Here is a 15,711-nt window from a genome sequence, read left to right as displayed (position 1 = left end):
GGCCTCTGCTTTGTTTTTTTTTTTTTTTAAAGAGAGATTTTTGCTATAGGGTGCATGCGCTTGCCAGAGACAGACAGACAGACAGACAAACAGAGACAGTGCGAAAGTGAGAAATCCCCCACTCCCCCCCAGGAGGGACGGTCATGCCGTAATCCCTTCTCCTCCATTCTCCTCCTGCGATCTTGGGTATGTACACACATGTACCTGGTGTGATTTTAAAGCCTCTGGGTCTGGGAATTGAACCATGGTTGGCCATGTGGGAGTCCAGCGATATAGACACTAAACCATCTGCTGGTCCCTTCTCTTTATTTTATTTTAAAAAATAATTATTTATTTAATTTTATTTCTTATGTTTGTTATTATTATTTTTTAATTGGACCAGATTGAGGGGGGGTAAGAAAGCATGCTGCCAGATCCAGGACCTGAACCACAGTTGGCCATGTGGGAGTCCAGCACCCCAACTACGATGCCACTGTTGGCCCTGCTTCTGTGCAAAAATGCATCAAGACTTTCCCAATGACCCAACAGCTCACCACTTTTGGTACCCATGGAACCTTATTCTGTTTGAAAGGGAGTGGACTGAGGGGAAACACCTGCTAGATTATACTGCAGCTTCTATCTAGTTGAGCTCAGTGACTGAACCTAATGTCCTTTCTGAAGGTGGAAAGTTTGGGGATAAATGAAGAGAAAGAGGAATGGTAGCTGAGCATAAAGGAATGGATAAATGGGCTATGTAATAAGGAAACTCCAGTAGTACATTAACACCTTGAAAGAGGATTTAGAACAAGAGATGATACTCTCTTAGCTCAATTATACAAAGCCTGAAAGGATGAAACTGTTTGGAAATGGGGATGAAGATCAAATATACCGGGGTCTTCAAAAAGTTCATGGGGGGATCAGAAGTTAATGTAATGACTATATTGCTGGACTCCCATGTAGTCGACCACGGTACGAGTCCCAGACTCGGTGGCTTAAAACTCACGCTGGGCACGTGTGCGTGTGTGCCCAAGATCCCGAGAGGAGAATGGAGGAGAAGGAATTGAAGCATGGCCATCCCCCCTGGGGAGTGATTTCTCGCTTTCTGTCTGTCTCTGTCTGTCTGGTGAGCGTACGTGCTCTATAGCAAAAACCTCTCCAGAAAAAAAAAAAAGTTCATGGGAAACATGTATGAAAAAAAAACTATCCATGCGTTTAAAGAAAAAAAACTTAACAAAATAAACTTGTCCTTTAATTTTTATTACAAAATAAAAATTATTTTATTTTGCACAAACTTTTTAAAGTCCCTGTATATTTCACAATATTATAACATTGATATGAACTCAACAGTTGTGCCATCTTTGAATTTCTATGTTAAAGCTCTAATCCTCAATGAATAGGAGGAGATGGGGACTTTGGGAAGTAATTAGAAGAGGTCTTAAGTGTGGGGTCCCCAGTCCCTATGATGCCCTCATAAAAGGACGAGACACCAGAGGTTCCTCTCTCTCTCCTATCTTGTGAGAGTTGCCAGAGGCAGCTGTCTGCAAGCTGTGACTCCCATAAGCCTGGGTTTTTCACCAGAAACCCAGTCTGCTCCCACCTCAATATTGGATTTTTCAGACTCTTCAGAAATAAATGCCCATTGTTCAAGCCTTTTGCTTTTTCACATTTTGTTAAAGCAGACTAAGCTACAACAGAAAACATGATGAAAATATTACTGTTGAATCTGGCTACTCATCTAAAAGGCTCATAAATAACAACTTAGATTTCTTTTGTTAAAAAAATATTTATTTAATTTCATTTATTCATTTATTTTTAGTTTGACCAGAGAGATACACACAGAGAGAAAGAGGGAAAGTGAGAAAGCAAGCTGCCAGGTCTAGGACTTGAACCGTGGTCAGCCATGTGGGAGTGTCCAGCACTTAGCCATGCCACCTGCTGGTCCCTATTTCTCAAGTTTGAACTAATGAACAAGGAAAAAAAGTTGATAAACAATGTTGAGGTGTTCCTGGTGATCCTAGCAATGATTTCTAATTTCAGATGAGTGCCCCTTCCAGTCTCCTGGCCGGTGCATTCATTATATGGTAAGCCACAACTATACTTACACCCACGAGGGAACCCTGGGAGGAAAAGCTCACATACAGACTTTGCACAGACTCAATGGGACACACTTGCTCAACTGTTATTCCTACTTATGGATTGTATCAACCCACCCTCTTCCCTCTTACTTCCTTTGAGAATTTCAGCTTTCATTAGAAATCTACCCAAGTTAAAGCCTAATTTCCTCAATGACACTGATCAACAGCTCCCCACTTACATGGAAGTGAAGCTAAATTCTGATCATTTCTCCACACACTGGGTAATACAAGCATTCCAACTCTGGCTCTCAGTGAGATGAAAGGAAGAGAATCATTCCTTCCACAGCTCACAGTCCAGAGTTGAGCACATGAGAAATTCTAAATCAGTGAACCAGTTTAGTAAACAAATACTAAATGCCAAGCATGGTGCTAGAAGTTTTCATGTCTCCCAGAATCAACCTAAAAGGAAAGAATAACTGTCCTCTTTGATAGCCAAGAAACTGAAGCTCTAATAATAGCAAAAGTGGTGACAGAGTCCAGGGCCCTTCCCACCTAATGTACTTCACTTAGTGATTGAAGTTGACTAAATTTGTTGAAATCTGGTTAAAGAAAATCCCTTGAAACTTTCATATTAATAGTATGTTACAGTTAATCAGAATTATTTAAACCACAAACCTTCTTTCAGAGAAAATGAGCAAGATTTATAAAATTGTTTTCTGTAGACATTAATTTTTATAATTTATTCTAAAAATGTTCTCATAGCTTTTTGGATTATAAAAATAATACATGTTTCAACCACAATTTAAAAAATAAAATAATTTAGAAAAATGTTTTCACAATCATAAACATAATAAAATTGAAAAAGAATGAACAGCTAAGGTAGTTCAGCAGATATAGTCACACTAGATTTTAATTTTCTATGCAGGTATGTGTGTGTGTGTGTGTATTTTTTCCTTTCTAAACAAACAGGATGTATGCATATTTTTATTCTTTGATTCTTTTTTTTTTTTTTTAAATGTTTGTGCTCACTAGAGAGAGAGAAAAATTGAGAAAGCACATCCTGGGAGGAAGGGCCATGCCACAATCCCTTCTCTTCCATTCTCTTCTTGGGATTTTGTGTATAAACACACATGCACCTGGCATGGTTTTCAAGCCACTGGGTCTGGGACTTGAACTGTGCAGTTAACCATGTGGGATGCAGCCACCTTAACCATCATGGCACCAGCTGGCCCCATATTTTGATTCTTAACCTGCTTTTTGTTTACTTGATGTATTAGGAATTTCTTTCATTTCAAAACATACAGGGCTCTCTCAGCTTTTCTTTATTAAAAATTAATTATTTTAATATTTATTATTATTATCTTAAAATCTGACCAGAGAGAGAGAGAAAAAATGAAAAAGCAAGGCGTCAGGTCCAGGCTTGAACTCGGCCGGCCATGTGGGAGTCCAGTGCCTTAACCACCATGCCACCTGCTGGCCCCCTCTCAGCTTATCTAATACTGTGTCATATTCCATCACATGATCAGTGTTCTAAAAAAAGGAATATATAAGAGCTCTCTCGTGCAGCCTGCAAATGGTTTACACATTTGAGTGACACATAAAATGCCATTTTGGGGCTCAGTGGTGTATCAGGAAGGTGTTGCTGGATCCATGGGGATGAGCATAGGCTGTTTCCCTACTGATCTGTTCATGTTGGGCATGTAGCTACCCTGGCTGGCTGGGAAGGCTGGGGATGGCACCATAGCATGGGACCTTGTTGAGGAAGCTTTTCTTTCCCTCTCTCTTTGTTTCTGTTTCTCACTGTCATGTAAAAAATATATAAACTTCAAATCTTTTCCTTTAGGGTTTCTGGTCTTATATAAAATATGTCATTATTAATTTCACATTTCCACACTGGGCCACTATGTTACGAACTCTCTAGGGGTAATGTTCAATAGCAACATTTTTCCACAGGATCTATGTTAAAATACATGACACTTCATTTTCTTCCCTAAAGGAGTGGTTTCTAGAGGTCTGTAAGTATATAATGCCACTTATGACTAATGACACAAAGGAGAAAGGCCAGCATCACAAGCAAGAACACGCAAGTTTCTCACCAGCACATGATCCAAGAATAGCAAATACCTCAGCTTCCTGCTTCTGTGTCCTCAGGCAAGAGCCACCCCAGCTGAAAACTAAGTATCTACCCCCTCCTGAGCTGGGGTCAGGACCCAAATAAGCATTATTTAGGCTACTATAAGTCTTCTGCACTTTCATCTTGGCCAGGCCACTGATTAGCTTTGTCATGCAAGGCAAACTTCTCCAACTCTCAGGTCTCACTGTCAAATATAGCAGTATTTAGTTAGAGAATTTCTCAAGAAGTTTTCTTTTTTTTGGGGAGAGATTTTTGCTATAGGGCATGTGTGATCACCAGAGAGACAGAAAGCGAAAAATCACCCACAGTCCCTTCTCTTCCAGTCACCTCTCGGGATTTTGTACATACATGCACACATGCCTGGTGTGAGTTTTAAGTAACCAAGTCTAGGACTCAAACTGTGGCCAACTACGTGGGAGCCCAGCCATTGTAACCATTACGCCATCTGTTGGTCCCTCTCTAAAGTAAGTTTTAAAAAGCTGAGATTTTCCACTACAAATCACAATATACAAAATTAATTTAGTTTGAAAGGTTAAAAATGGTCACATGTGGGGACCAGCAGGTGGTGTGGTGGTTAAGGTACTGGACATTTCCACATGGCCTAACATGATTTGAGTCCTGGACCTGGTGGTTTGCTTTCTCACTTTCTCTCTCTGGTCAAATTAAAAATAAATAAATAAATAAACAAATAAAATTAAACTAGATAATTTTGAAATAAAAAAAAAAGGTCACATCCATACACAGTACCAAAACAAAACTAAGAAAATAATTTCTGATATTTTAGTATCTGAAATGTTACTTCATTTTCTTTAGAAATCATTCACTCATTTCTGACCTACCTTGGAAGATTAAAAAAAAATGATGCATTCTTCATATATGTGATACTTTTTAAGAAGCCATTACTAAAGTATGAGTTTATTTTGGTGCAAAAATAAATTTGGAAACCCATGCATAGTCTTTTTTTTTCATAATACACATTTATATAAACTCTGAAGACCTTTCATCTATATGTATATATTATATCTCTGAATTTATGCATAAACATACACACAGATATAATGTGTATATAATGTGTTTGTGTCTTGACTATTTATTATTGTTATTATTATTTTAGATAAGCGAGGTGTGGTGCCAGCATTCCATGGAATGCCAGTCAGAAATAAAAAAGTTTACATACTACTAACATACACAACAACTTGGATAGATCTCAAGGACAATATAAGTGACAAGTGTCAACTTCAAAAGGTCACATACAATGATTATACTTATATGATAGTCCCTGAACAGCAAAGACCTTGGTCTCAGAGACCAAGGACAAACAATGGCTGCCAGAGTTTAGGAATGGTGGTAGGGAGGTGGGTGTGATGATAAAAGGGCAGCACGAAAGAGTTACGGGTGGGGGAGAGTTCTGAATCTCAGCTGAGGTAACAGGGACATGAATCTCCACATGAAGTAAAATAATGACACACATGCACTGTACCAACATTGGTCTCCTGGTTTTCATACTGTGCTGTATTCATATAAGGTGTAACTACTGGGAAGACCTGGGTGAAGGGCACAAAGGACTTTGTTTATAGATTAATATGCGGGGACCAGCTGTTAGTGTAATGGCTATGTCACTGGACTTCCATGTAGTCGACCACGGTTCGAGTCCCAGACCCGGTGGCTTAAAACTCACTCTGGGCACGTGTGCGTGCGTGCCCAAGATCCTGAGAGGAGAATGGAGGAGAAGGGATTGCAGCATGGCCATTGCCCCTGGGGGGTGATTTCTCACTTTCTGTCTCTGTCTGTCTGTCTGGCGAGTGCATGCACCCTATGGCAAAAACCTCTTCAAAAAAAAAAAAAAAATCCTATGCATCTCTCATTCTTTCTTTTCTTTTCTAAAAAAAATTATTTATTTAATTTTTTTATTATTATTTTTAAGTTGCCTTAGGACACATGTGCTCACATATGGGAGAATGAGAAAGCAAGTCACTAGGTCTGGAACCAAATCACAGTCAGTCAAGTGAGAGTCCAGCACCCTAATCACCATGCCATCTGCTAGCCCCCCTCTTATTATTTCTTTCTTTCTTTCTTTTTTTTTTTTTTGAGAGGTTTTCGCTATAGGGCGCATGCGCTCTCCGGACAGACAGAGAGATAGAGACAGAAAGCGAGAAATCACCCCCCCAGGGTGGATGGTCACGCTGCAATCCCTTCTCCTCCATTCTCTTCTCGGGATCTTGGGCACGCATGCACGCACACGCGCCCGGCGTGAGTTTTAAGCCACCGGGTCCAGGACGCGAACCGCGGTTGACTACGTGGAAGTCCAGTGACATAGCCATTATGCTAACTGCTGGTTCCCCCCTCTCATTATTTCTAAATAAACATTTTTTAAATGTAAAAATAAAAAGGAGTTAGGAGAAATGAACACCTGGTGATAGAGTGGTACAAATTAAAAAAAAAAAATTGCTCCTAACAGGAAAAACAAACAAATAAAACAAGAGCAAAAGAAGTCAATTGCTAACTCAGAAAATAAATATAAATGGCCAGTAAACATGTGAAAAGAATCAATAATCATGCACTTTCTTTTTTTTAAAGAATAAAATTGTATAGCTGAGGATACAGGGGGAAACACCCTCTCATATACTATATGAGAGTGTATACCTGGTAGGGTATACACTTACTGTTTAGTAATGTCAGTTTTCACTAATTAAACCCTGAATACCAATACTGTGGAACTAAACTAGTCCCTAACCAGTACAGAATGGAACTGATGTTTATTTGGGAGGTCTCTAAGCCGCTATAACACTTCCCTCCTCTACTTAAGATCACTAATGTGTGCATTTCTAACCTAACATGCCCACTTTGAACCTCAAGAAAATGACAGAAAAACTAGGGACTTATGGGCTGAATCATGACTTCTGGCAGACAGTAATACCCTCAGGAAGTAAAACCCTAGACACTTTTCTGGGAGACACCATGAGCATGGGGGTTAGCCCCATATATTCTGCCCTCTGGGAACAGCTTCCAGACATACAGAGGTGGCCTGAAAAATCACTCACAAAGGCCTGAAGTGGATTCTCCATCAAGTGTCTTACACTAAAAAACAATAAAATAAAATCCACCATCAGGACTGATGATAGGTGTCTTTAAATTGGATAAGAGCAGTTAAACTAGATGGCCTCCAAATCCTTTTCCAGTTCTAAGTGTCCAGAACCTGACCATGTCTTATTGTCTCTATCATCTGTCACTTAGACTACTGTAAAAGCCTCCAAATGGATTTCCTTGGTTTTGCCATGGATGCAGCTGCCAAAGAAATCCTATACAAACGTAAACGAGGCCCAGCTGTGGTGGTGCTGGTGGGAGAGCACCACCATACAGTGGTGTACAATGCTAGAGCTACATGAGAGGCCTAGGTGTGGATCCCAGATGGACCAGAACATGCAACATGCTCACGCATGCCTGAGATCCTAGCTGGCTGGGAGGCTGGTAGGGAGATCATGTGCAGAAACCATGTCAAGGGCACTTCTCTTTCTCTCTCTCTCTTGAAATAATAAAAGAAAAAACAAAACTTCAAAACAAAACAAAACAAAAAAACCCATATTATGTTTGTGCCTAATACCCAAGTCCTTCCAGTGTCCCCTGGGCCCCTTCGCAATTACGGTGACACTTAACACCTCAACCTGTCACCTCTCCCACCCCATTCCCTCTGAGGGTGTCCTCCTTGCTACACTCCAGAACACAATGCCTGCTCCCACCTCAGGGCTCTAAACTAGCTGCTATCCTGGCTAGAAAACTCTTCTTCTTTGCCTAGATAGCTGCCCCCTTCTGGGAAAGGTCACTCTGGGAAGCTCCTTTAGTTAGGGCTACAAGCCAAACACAGAGGCTTAAACACGGCAGAAGTAGGGGCTAGTGGAGGGGAAGGGGGGGATGCCTCTACTGCACTACAAGTATGCTGCTCCCACTTGTGGGTTCACGCTGACCACTCAGGTTCTTGACCCTGGTCAGTCATCTGGAAAGAGGAGAATGAGTCCAGTCATTCTAAGAGTAAGACCCTGAACTTAGTTCTATGACTATTCCCAGCCATAGAAAAAGCAGAACATGTAGTCTGGATTTGCAGTCATATTCTCTCTGCTCTCATTCTGCTACCATGGTAGAGAAAACAAATGGGGCTGAATCAGAGAACCAAGAATCTGCTGAAGAAACCATCTGTAGCCACCCAAGGTATCCTCTGGATTCCCCTCTCCCCACTCTCTACCCCAATTCCCTACTTCGGTTTTCTCTAAGACACATTAACACAAACACACACACACACACACTTACACACACACTCACCCTTACTGATTTACTGTCTGTCTTGTATCAGAAAGTCATCTCCACACAACCAGTGGTCTTTGTTCACTGATATTTTCTTCCAGCCCTTGTAAAAACGCCAGATACAAAGTTTCTCCACAAATTTATTTCTTCATAAATAGTCGCTGAAGGAATGAGTGCCATATATTGAAGGATAAAGGTAACACAGAAAGTACACTTATTATTTCCATTAGCTCAAATAATACTTCATAGATTACATTATAGTAGGTGTGAGTTAATTTCCCCTTTTATTCAACAAAAGAGAGTTAGAATAACTTCCCAAAGCCCAGCTCTGACTTCCATAGCTTGGGCTCTACATGAAGCACTGACCTCTCTAGCCTCAGATGAGAGAGGCAGGAAAGGCCTACAGAAATTCTGGCTGAGGCTGTCAGCTGCCTCCTCGCATCCCATTCTGCCCCCCCTGCAGTAGCCAGCCAGCAGTCCACATTTGGCAGCCTTCCATGTGGGTGTGACTGGCACGAGGTCCCAGTCAAGAAGATTTACAATTAAGTGTGGGATGGTACTTCTAGGAAGACACCTAAATGGAGGAGGTTGGGCTCGTCTAACTCACCTCCTCTCTCTGATTAGCTGGAATGTGATCTGACTACCAAGGTTATGAACGGGATACTGGAAAAGACCCACCGCACCATCCCTGAACTTTTCTAGCCAGTGAGGATCTGGGCACTCGTGCACATGCTCAGTGTGCACAGGGAGACCTTGCAATGCAAACTTGGCCTTTACAAATGGCTTGAGCATTGTGCAGTTACTGCCATACCACTATGGCTAGTTGTATAAGGCATCTTAACAGTAGAGAAAAATGGAAAGACTAAGAAAAAGGCCAAGAATTATACTTACAAATGGATTATGACTAATCTTAGGTGGGCCCAGATGGACAAAGAGACAACTAGACTAATAACAGAGTCTGCAGGAAAACACTTAGGTGTCTCCAAACAGCTCAGGACCATAACCTGTCATCAGACAGGCACTGCTGCGACTTCAGATCTTACTCCTAATTGACCAGCCGGAGTGAAATTGCTCCCTGACTGTCTGACAGTAACCACCAAATCATGCTACAGTACATCTCTTTCCTAAAAGGACATGCTACTCACAGGAAATGCACAAAACACACTGTTCATTCAGTAAAGTCGATTTGTTTCTTGTGGTCTATGAGAAAATTACAAAAATTTACCATGGCTACAGATCACCTCCCCTTCCACTTAGCCTAGCCCCCAATCTCAAAAGCTTACACACAGTCAGGGAAACGTATTCTGAAAGTCGATTAAAATAATATCAACAACGTCACAGGCAACTTTCCAAAGGAGTGGTCTCAAGCCACTTTGATAAGTGGTTTATTCTTCTAAAAGATGTAATGTCACACAGCACAAACTGATAGTTGTTTCAGAAATGTAGAGGAGAACTTTGGGCACTCCTTTATCCCAGAGCTTTACTAAAAAAGCATTCCAAGCCTGAGAATTTGTAAACCATGTTTCTACAGTCCTTGGCCCTTAGAAACACACACACATTGGGGTCAGGGCTGAGAGGAAGGAGAGAAGGCAACGCCAACATCACCAACTGTGTCATGTGGCTAATGCAACTGGGAGAAATCTGGAGGTGTCAGACATGACAAAAATTACGCCTAACACATGGATTTTAGGACAGAAACAAGGCTGGTGATTCCAGTGATTCTTTTTATACTTAGCTTGTTACTCATTAAACCACAGGGTAACTTTCCATTTTAAACTTCTCACTTATTTGGCTTAAAGCAGCAGCATCCACAAACACAGTTTCTACAGATAACTTTCATCTCGTTTTCCCTCTATATCCAGTCTTCTCTAGTTGTCAGCAGTAATGTTACAAAGATTTGGTTTCTTTAAACATGACAGATACAATCTCTGTAGTAAGAAAAATCACTTGATCTTCTGAAATCCAGAAGCACTGTGCTATGGTCATAAACAGACTCTTCAGAACTGAGTCTCTAACTCCACCTTCCAAAGACAAAAGAGTGAAGATATTTTCGAGAAAGCACAAGGCCCTGGCACTTTGAAGCATTGGACGGATGTACAGATGAGTCACAATTCAGAGAATTTTCCTAGCATCCACAAAGTGTGCAGCAAGACAATCAGAGGACATGTGCTTGTATAAGGACTGTGGTATGGCCATGTGCCACTGGGGAGGGGGTTTCTCTCTGGCAAAAATACATGCCCTCTGGCAATTAAACAAAAATTGGAGAAGGCGATCTTCCTTTATTTTTTAAAACATTTCTTCTTCTTTCTTTCCCTCTTTTTTTCATGAGAGACCGTGATAAAGAAATAGACAGAGATAAGTACCCCCAACAGGGTTTTATGCTGATTTTCCCACAGCCTTTCCCAGCGAGCCAGGGTCATGTGTGTGTGTGTGTGCCCAGTGGGTACAGGTCAACCGGGGAACAAACTCTAATCTTTCCCGTGGTCTCCAGCATTGTGGTGTTGTACTGCCACTGTGCCACCTCAGCGGGGCCTTCCTTCATTTTTTAATTGAATCAGGTTGCACAGTGGTTAAGGCGTTGGATTCTCACATGGCTGACTGTGGTCTGAGTTCCAGACCTGTTGGCTTGAAACTCACACATTGGGCCCATGTGCCTGCATGTCCAAAATCCCAGGGGGAGAGTGGAGGAGAAGGGATTGTGGCATGGCCATCACCCCAGGGGGTGATTTCTTATTTTCCCTCTCACTGTCTCTCTCTCTGGAGAGTACATGCATTCTCTGGCAGGGGAAAAAAAAAGAAAAGAAAAGAAAAAAAGAGGTGATAACAATTCCTCTGAACACCAGTAACAAGGGAAGAGCAGGGAAGAAGGCAGAACTGCCTGCTCTTTGGAAAGGGAAAGATTGCCTCCGATCCCCTCCCAAGAGAAGAAGAGGTTGTCACAAGGTAATTACCAGACACAGTCTTTGTTCTTCCTCTTTTTGTTTCTATCTTTGGCTGGGATGGCATAAGATAAATACAAAATTAAAAAAATAAAATAAAAAACTAAGATGCAGAGGGGAAAAGCCTGACATCAGTCTGACAGCAATTCTCAAGCAACTGGGGCACACTACTAAGAGATGTCAAAGTTTTGTCAGCCAGGAAGGGGGAGAAAAGCAAAAAACAAGTTGCTGAAGCATCAATCGGGAAAGGTTTTGTCACTAAGAAAGAGATTCAGTGAAAATAGGCCCTTCCAAAAGGGGTAGAAGAAGACTAAGCCTGGATAAGAGTGATTTAAGATGTTTTTGATTTTTAAATTTTTCTGTAATTGCATTTTTTTTTGACAATGATGACTATTAACAGCCTACTATGTAGCTATATTAATAAAATACTCTATAAGTTTTCCTGCGAAGTATGAAAATGAGCAAAGTATAAGACTAACACCCATGTACCTACTACCCATTAAACAAAAATTTAACACCATCATAATCAGCTTTAGATTGCTATAGTCTTTAAAAATACATAATACGGGCCAGCTGTAGTGTGGCTGAGGTGACTGGATCCCACATGGCTGACTGGATGGTTCAAGTTCTGGTCCTGGTGGCTTGAGAAACATGCCAGGCACGTGTGTATGTATACCCAAAATTCCAAGAGGGGAATGGAAGAGAAGGGATTGGGGCATGGCCAGCCCCTCTGGGGAATGCTTCTCTCTCTCTGTCTCTCTCTCTCTCTTTTCCCTCTCTCCCTCTCAGTGAGTGCATGTGCTTCATAGCAAATTTAAGGAAAAAAAAAAAAAAAAAAAAGAGAGAGGGTTGGCAGGTGGTGTGGTGGTTAAGGCACTGAACTCCCATATGGCCAACTACAATTCAAACCTTGGACCTGGTGGTGTGCTTTCTCACTCTCTCTCTCTCTCACTCTCTCTGGTAAATTAAATAATAATAATAATAGTAAGTAAAACACATATTTTTTAAAAAGAAAAGGAAATTTTAAATTTCCTTTTTATGGTATCTGTATCTTCTACTTCTGACTCTTCAACTGTAATTGTTAAATTTACCTTGAGAAAGAAAGTGAAAATGAAAGAGTAGTTCAAATATCATTTTGAGATCCCTCAATAGACATTAAAATAAGTAGGCAAACAGGCATGCCAGCAAACCTGATTGAATGAGAACTGTGGTGTGAAGACCCATCCTCCCTTTCTATTGTTCTTTCAGAAATAAACTTAAAAAAAAAATGATGGGCAAAAGTTTGAAGAAAAATGTGGTATTAGCATAGTCTCAAAGTATCTACCCTAAAAAATGTATTAAAAACACAGAGAAAAACTGTAACTTGACAGTGGAGAAAGCTGGTAAACACTGCCTTAACCAAGTGGGTGAGGCTCATATCACCAGTAATTGGACATGTTGATATCATGCCCTTGCTGATATGATGCTCTGAGCAGAGCATAAAGTCACTTCTGTGCTTTTCTTGCCAAAAAATGCACCACTTCATTCTAATTATGAGAAAACAACAAGTGAATCCAAACTAAGACATTCTACAAAATAACTGGCTGGTGCTCTTTAAGCATTAGGGTCATGACAGATAAAGAAATACCAAGGAGTTGTCACAGATCAGAGGGCCATGACAACTAAACCCAGTGGAGGATCCTGAGCTTGATTCTGGCACACAGAAGACATTAAGACATAAGTGGGGGAAAAAAATTAGTGAAATATATATAAGGCCTAGAGTCTAACAGTATTGTGTGTCAATGTTAATTTCCTGGTTTTGATCACTGTACCGTAGAAAGTGAAATGTCAATATTAAAGAAAATTGGGTGAAGAGTATATAGAAACTGAGCTATAAGGGTTATTTACAGATTATACATAGACTCTCTTAGATGACTGAGAAAAATAGCTCAGCAAAAGACATGAACAGGGGCCAGCAGGAGCCATGGTAGTTAAGGTACTAGATTCCTACATGGCTGACCACTGCTCATATCCTGGTTCTGGCAGTTTGCTTTCTCATTCTCCTTCTCTCTGTCTCTCTCCAGTCAATGGAATAATAATAATAAACAAATAAAATCTAAAATTTATTTATTTATTTATTTTTAATTTTGGAGAGGTTTTTGCTATAGGGCATGTGAGCTCGCCAGAAAGACAGAGAGAGACAGAAAGCAACAAATCACCTCCTGGGAGGATGGCCACGCTGCAATCCCTTCTCCTTCATTCTCCTCTCGGGATCTTGGGCACACATGCACACGTGCCCGGCATGAGTTTAAGCCACTGGGTTTGGGATTTGAACCACAGTCGATTACATGGGAGTCCAGTAACATAGCCATTATGCCAACTGCTGGTCCCAATAAAAAATTCTTAAAAAAAGAGACATGAACAGCATTTCCCAGGATAGAAAACCATCAATGAACATATTTAAGCAAATTTCAGTTGAACCATAGATATAATTCAAAAAATTATTATTTTAACTTTTATTTATAATTATTTTTAAAGAATTAGTTTTAAAATTTTATTTATCATTACTATTATTTTTTTAATTTGTCACAGGGTACATGCACTTACCAGAGAAAGGCAGAGAGAGACAGAGTGAGAGAGGGAGAGGGAGGGAGGAAAAATGAGAAAGGAAGCCACCAGGTCTGGGACTCAAACCATGGTTGGTCATGTGGGAATTCAGTGCCTTAACTACCACACTACTTGCTGGCCCCATTACTAAGATGCTTTAATTTGCTATAGGGCATGTGTGCTCGAGAGAGAGAGAGAGAGAGAGAGAGAGAGAGAGAGCGCACGCAAGTGAGCGAGCTGCCAGGTCAGGACTCGAACCATGATCGGCAATGTGGGAGCCCTGAACCTTAGCCACCATGCCCCCTGATGGCCTCCCATAATATAAAATTAAAAGTCTGATAACACCAAATATTAGCATGGATGGGGAACAACAGGAACTCTTTTATACTGTTGGTAGAAGCATAATTGGTGCAACCACTTTAGAAAATAATTTGACATCAAATATCATATGACCAGGAAATTTTATTCCTAGGTATACACCCTAGAGAAACCTTTGAACATGAACATAGAGACAAACAATAAAAATCACAACAGTTTGCTTACTTATTTATTTTTAAAATTCACTATAGGGCACATGTGCTTGCCAACGAGACATACAGAGAGAGAAAGAAAGAAGGAGAAAGAAGGAAAGTGAGAAAGCACCCCATCAATGGTATGGCCATGCTGCAATCCCTTCTCCATTTTCCCCTCAGGACTTTGGGTGAGCACCCATGCACATGTGACTGTCATGTTTTTTAAGCCGTTGGGCCTGGGACTCAAATCACACAGTTGGCCTTGTTGGATCCAATGCCTTAACTACCATACCACTGGCTGGCCCCACACAACAGCTTGTTTATAACAATGAAATAAGATAAATTATTCAAAAGCATGCCAGTAAACATAGGGATAAATTCTATATACATTCTTATAGTGTACTATATTCATACAACAGAGTATTGGACAGCAGTAATAATGAAAGAACCACAGCTACATGCATCATATGAATAAAGTGCAACATGTTGAATGAAAAGGTTAAGTCATAGAAAAATGTATATAATGGGACCAGCAGTTAGCGTAATGGCTATGTCGCTGGATTCCCATGTAGTCGACTGCGGTTTGAGTCCCGGACCTGGTGGCTTAAACTCATGCTGGGCACGTGTGCGTGCGTGCCCAAGATCCCCAGAGGAGAAAGGAGGAGAAGGGACTGAGATGGCCATTCTGTCTCTCTGTCTTTCTGGTGAGCGCACACGCCCTATAGCAAAAACCTCTCCAAAAAAAAAAAAAAATGTATATAGTAAGGAGCCACTTACATGAAGCTTAAACATCAGTAAAACTCAAGACTATATTATTTAAAAACAAACACATGGGACCGGTAGATGGCATAACGGTTACATCACTGGATTCCAACATGGCTCACTGTGGTTTGTGTCCTGGACCTAGGAGCTTGAAACTCATCCTGCCGTGTGTGTATGCATGCCTAAAATCCTGAGAGGAGAATGGAAGAGAAGGGACTGTGGTGTGGCCATGCCCCTTGGGGAGTGATTTCTTGCTGTCTCTCTGTCTCTCCAGCAAGTGCACATGCCCTATAGCAAAAATCTCTCTCTTAAAAATAAATAAATAAATAACAAAATCATAAAGAAAGGTGACTGATGACTTAAAATTTAGGAATCTGGGTTCTCAGGGGTCAAAAAGGATGTGACAGTCGTAACATTCCTGTACAGTC

The 15,711-nt window shown here is 40.8% G+C and overlaps 1 protein-coding gene across 1 annotated transcript in view; it reads right to left on the bottom strand.

The window, feature by feature from the left end:
• The window catches only part of GNA12 (G protein subunit alpha 12), a gene marked incomplete at its 5' end in the record, with an annotated part of 98,742 nt that overhangs the window by 27,941 nt on the left and 55,090 nt on the right, over positions 1 to 15,711 (bottom strand).

This window comes from Tupaia chinensis, unplaced genomic scaffold (assembly GCF_000334495.1).
Source record: "Tupaia chinensis unplaced genomic scaffold, TupChi_1.0 Scaffold145208_1, whole genome shotgun sequence".
NCBI classification, from domain to species: domain Eukaryota; kingdom Metazoa; phylum Chordata; class Mammalia; order Scandentia; family Tupaiidae; genus Tupaia; species Tupaia belangeri.
This window is presented reverse-complemented; position numbering and strand designations above follow the sequence as displayed.